The sequence below is a fragment of the Oreochromis aureus genome, linkage group 22 (assembly GCF_013358895.1).
Source record: "Oreochromis aureus strain Israel breed Guangdong linkage group 22, ZZ_aureus, whole genome shotgun sequence".
Classification (NCBI taxonomy): domain Eukaryota; kingdom Metazoa; phylum Chordata; class Actinopteri; order Cichliformes; family Cichlidae; genus Oreochromis; species Oreochromis aureus.
This window is the reverse complement of record NC_052962.1, coordinates 3,029,086-3,034,628: the sequence shown is the minus strand read 5'-3', so window position 1 is coordinate 3,034,628 and position 5,543 is coordinate 3,029,086. Positions and strand designations below refer to the sequence as shown.

The 5,543-nt window shown below is 38.5% G+C and overlaps 1 long non-coding RNA gene across 1 annotated transcript; it reads left to right on the top strand.

Moving 5' to 3' along the window:
- Positions 1-527: 527 nt before the first annotated feature.
- On the top strand, positions 528-4,166 carry LOC120435632. The gene is made up of 4 exons (XR_005609799.1): positions 528-1,091; positions 1,734-1,806; positions 2,103-2,356; positions 3,359-4,166. It is a non-coding gene; the product is annotated as an uncharacterized LOC120435632 (long non-coding RNA).
- The last annotated feature ends 1,377 nt before the right edge of the window (positions 4,167-5,543 follow it).

Genomic DNA, 5,543 nt, shown 5'->3' with positions numbered 1-5,543 from the left:
TCAGTCAATAGGTGGACCAACCCTTTTCATACTGACAGATTTGACCTAAAGTGACCTTGTTTTCTTTTTGGTGTGTTTTATGTGGTCTACTGTTGTAACAGGACCGTTGTTTGAGTTTTCTGCGATTCATGTTGGCATTGTTTTCATGTTGTGGTAATGTGTTCATGCTTACTGTTACAGTCTTTGGGAAAAAAAAAAAGAAGAAACGCACTGTAAGAAAAAGGGAATTTCATTCTGTAATTGTCCTGGCTATCCTAAGTTTGTTTTCTTTCTATAACATTTATTTAAATGGACATTCACCATGTGGGACACTGTCATGTATGCCAGTTTGTCGATGTTACACTGTACATTTCCCTGTTTTGGTTTTAACATCTTATCCTGCTGACCATGTATGGAGGCTGGTTAAGTCTGGACTGTACCTTTGCTGTGTTCGGCTGGGGACAGCCTTTGTTTAACCCGGGGGGAATATGTAACAGTCACAATGGTGTGGTGTCTCTTTAAGACAACCCAAGTCGAGGGCTAATGTTGTCATCAGTATGCGCCACTGCCCTCTCTCTGTGTGATTGTGTGGACATGTGCTTGCACGCTAGTGCATGAGGAAGGACAGGGTTTATGTTTTACCTCTCCACACACCTTTCTTTTGCAATGTATGGGTTGTACGAACACTGTGCGCTGTTTGTTAAGCTGCAGCCGTTCAACCGGGCTTATATGGTTGGCGAAGATGAGGTTTATTAAAGGACACACTGTGGAATTCCTAATGCAGTGTGAATGTGCATTCTTTTGACTAGCCCTGCTAAGTGTTTTGCCGCCTCCTCTCAACCACTAAACACAACCCGACGTTACACCGCCTACAGGATGGCTGACGGCTTCATCCGATGCAAATGTATTAGGAGGTGAAACTTTTTGGTACAGCCATTTTTGCCGACTATACTGCCGAACCCAGACAAACTGTTAGCAATGGCAATGGCACTGAAGTAGAGTCACCACCACTAGACCCCCCAGTCACATCGGAGGTGTTGGAGGAGGAGCAGGAAAGTCAGAACGTGATGGAGCAAGACGCAGCTGAGCTTCAAACACCTCGTCAGAATCAGGTAATGTACTTTATGTGTTTCTGTGTGTACGTGCGCAAAATTTTAAATGTATGTGTGTTGTTTAACCTTAACCAAGCACAGTTTCCCCAGTTCAGCTTCAGCAAAACCGGAGTAAAGCCTAACTAGAGAAAATGTACTCAGTTCAAGTGAGGGTTATAGGATCAAAGTTATGTGTTTTCTAAGATAAACTACTTGATTAGAATAATTTAATAGGTATGAAGGCCAGTGCTGAATTTCAAATGCATGAATCCACTGAAATTCAGGCTCACACAGCAATGTAGGCTTAGTTACCATACTTAAAACCGATTCAACATATAATAAATAAACTCATTATTTACCAGTGTTGTGTACCTGCCTTGGTTGTTGTTAGATGCTCCATGAATCAAGCAGCTTTCAACTTTTTCTTTCAGTTAAAGAGTAGATTCCATAAAGACTGGTTAAGCTTTATTAAATAACTCTTAAATTGTTCATAACATTTGCAGCTTCATTATCTATCCCTTGTAGTAGGAACCTTTTAATAGCAAAAATGTACAACAGTTTGGAGTATTTCTTTGTTTTGTTTTGCATCTGGTGGAATTTGAAACACATTCTGAGTGAGTCATTTTTCTTACACAATTGTCTTCTTTTTGTCCTGTGTAAAAGCGAAACTGTTGATCTTGCCAGATGTGCAGATGCATTTGCTATTGGTGTGCGGGAGCAATCCCATCTATCACAGGTACTGCTTCATCTGATATTATGGGGGTGTCATTGTTAACTTGTTAATAAGTCTGGTTCACTGTAGGGCTGCAACTAACGATTTTTTTCTATCCATTATTTTTATAATTAATCAATTGTTTTTTTATTACTGGTTTTATTCAGCTATTACTTTCACCTATATAAGTTATTAAGAACAAATGTACATTACGAAGAAGTTAAACACGAGAGTTGTGCAGTTCACTGCAATGTATTTAACTCTGGGCACACTCAACAGTTAAAAATGAGCTTAACAGTGTAAAATATGTTCATTTTTAGGCATAAAAGACAAATGAAGTAGAATTATGTAACCCATATCAACTACACCCTGTCACATGACCCACGTCAGCTGATTTGAGGTCCCTCTCCTGATTTGCTCCTTCCACGTCGCGGCAACTATGAAAACCGGCTGTGGAGGGATACTTTCGGGTTGGACTCCTGCTGTGGCTGTATGCTAATGGCGTTTAGAACGGCGTTGGAAAACAAAGTGTTTTCTCCCCTCAATTCATCTATAAAATCGTACCACCTCAGCGGTAAGTGTCCTTAATATCTACCAAAAACAACCTTTTAGTTGTCAGTAACCAGTCGATCGTTTTCGCGATTAAAAAATGACTTTGTTCGGCGGCGTTCCCACCGCGAGCAGAACTCCGGTTCAGAAACCGCTGTTTTTGAACACTTTTACTTACTTAAGCACTTTAATGGGCTTACTTTGAAACAAAGTGCAATTGAATGATTATTGTTATGTGTTGCCTTGAATTCGGCTATGCTGTCTGTTAGACAGTTGTTTTTCTTTATTGTTGTTTTTGTATTTGTTTGTAGCGAACGCTACTGGAATGTATGGCTTAAGCTACGTAGCCAAGATGATTAATAATTTAACTGTTGTACATTTGTGACTGATGATGATGATTATTCATGATTCGCATTGTTACATAGAATTGCAGAAAAATGTATTTGTTTACCGGTGTTGTGCCAAAAACTGATTGCTCGTATTTAAACTACTATAAGTAACTTGTTGGGCTATAATATGTGAAACATATGTCAAATGCATCCCTTACGGATGACATAAAGTCATCTTGAGCCACAAACAACATTCGTGTAACAAGGTAGAAGCCGCAATCACTTTTTGGCAGTGACTTTTATATAACCTTTATTTATGCAGTTAAAAAAATCCCATTAACATTAAAAATGTCTTTTGTAAGAGTAAGCTGGCCAAGAGGACAGAAGAAATGGTAGCAAATATTACAATAGTTCAGTAAAAATATTTTAAGTGGGGATAAAGGACCGGATTGGTTATAATGTAAGTACAATAACACAGAGTTGTAAAGATACTTGAAAAACAGATAATTTTTTAATTCTATATATAACCCCTTTGTAAACCCTGTTCACCGAAGTCTATTTACAAAGATACGTATATTACACATAAAAAATACACAGAAACATTGGAAATCAGTTTTTGGCAGGCAATCACTTTTCGGCACAACACCGGTAAACTGAATTGATTTTGATTTACTAATGGACATTTTTCTGGCCTACAGGTCAGGGTTTTTTTCCCCCCTTTGAATTGATCTTCTTCATATTGAAATGGCGAGCCGGTAGGACCATTCTTTGTTTTTGTTTTTTCCCCCCTCTTTCCCCCCCCACTTTGCTGTCTTTGGATTACGGACATATTTCCCCATTGTATGAAGCTGGACCCTAACGAGGAATACCTTAAAAGTGAACTTTAAAAAAGAAACTTTAACAAAGGACCAAAAGGACTCTTAACAAAAGGACTCTTGCACAGAAAAATCACCACATTGATTTATTAATTAATTGTGGACATTTATTTATGTTGTGTGTTGTATTAATTATTTTGTTCCATTTCCCCTTTCCCCCATTTATTCAATATATTTTTGGTACAAGATATTGCAGTCTTTGGTCTCGTCATTCACACCATCTAGGCTCCATAAAGAACTATTTCTTCTGCGCGTCAGTCAGTAAACTCACCCATTGCAATAAAACTAGCCCTTAAATAACTTTGCGTTACAATTTCATAAAAAATTAATGAGGTAATCATTTGTTCCCTTTTTCTGTTGTAACCTTTCGTGCTCCTCCATCTTGCTCAGTGCAATGTGTTTGCGCCACGTGAGTCATGCATGTGGCATGTCATGCAAAACAAGGCCAATTATTGGCTGATTTCTTCTTCTACTGCTCCACTGGTAAATTACAACATTCAGTGGCTCATTAATTTGAGCTAAAGCCAGAAATCGAGTTGCATTTTGCTTCTGTCATATTTTCTGTTTATGTTTTCATGTCTCTGATGTGTGGGGTTTTTTTTTTTTTTTTTTTTTTTTTTTTTTTGTTTTGTTTTTTCCCCCCCCCCATCAGAGGAGTGTCAACAACATTGTTCTTGGTGTCCAACCGTATCAAACGGCTCTTCTGACGTCCTTGATGGGGAAAAATGAAGACCATCCTTGAAAGGCATCCTGACAGCAATGGGCCTTTACAACAAGTTCTTTCAACACTGGACAGCTTTCAGGATCCCTTTCCCATATGTGCAGCTTCAAACCTACAGGACCGTGTAACACAGATGCATTTCGACCCTGTCACACCTGAGGAGATCATCATTTCCAAGTATACCTGTAGAGTTAAAAAGGGAGAATCTAGAGTTGTTGCAATCCAAAAACAAGTATTTCTACTACATTCCTTTGATTGAAAGTTTGAAACCGCTATTATCCAATTCAAGACTATTTGACATGCTCAGTGCTGGACCTCAGAGTTGCCCCAACGCCAGTTTTTTGTATGACATTAATGATGGAATTATTTTCAAAACCCACCCACTGTTTTCAAAGAAGAACTCTGCTTTACAACTGATACTCCATTCTGATGAGATAGAAATGTGTAACCCCCTAGGGTCACGTTCGAGTGTAAATAAACTGCTAAGGTTTTATTACACCTTAGGCAACATAGACCCTAAGTTTAGATCAAAGCTGGCTTCAATCAGACTTCTCGCAATCGCAAAGTCTAGGGACATAGATGAGTGTGGGGTAGATATAATACTACGGAGAATCAATGAGGACTTGAAGTTACTGTACGATGGTGTTATGATTAACACTGTCAATGGGGAATTTTATTTAAATGGAGCAGTTGTTGCTGTGTGCGGAGACACTCTTGCCCAGCATGAGCTTGCAGGATTTAAGGAAGGAGTTGGTTTTGCGTATAGCAAATGCCACCATTGTGAGTGTACTTTTGATGAAATGGGTGATGAAAATTTCAATGAACAGAGTTTCACCAGACGGACATTGGACGGACACATTAGGCAGTGGATTGAAATAGAAAGGGCAACTACTGAATTCTTGAAATCCTCGCTCAAAATGACTTTTGGCATAAATAGACAAAGCAAGTTAGTTGATTTCCCAGGTTTTAATCTCATAGAGCAGATGCCACAGGATATTGTGCATGTAATTCTTGAAGGAGTGGCACCAATGGAAATTAAGTGTGTGTTGAAATAATTTGTTTTATCTGGAAATTTGGAATTGGACTGTTTTAATTCTGCCATGCAGAATTTCTTTTTCATCAGTGGACATATGTGACAAGCCTTCAACAATTAGTATTGCTACTTTAGCTTCAAGTGACAACAGACTCAAACAATCCTCTGGACAAATGCTTATATTGATCAAGATTTTGCCATTCTTATTGGACTGTGTTGTAGAGAAAAATCCCTTTATCCAGTTTATTTTGGAT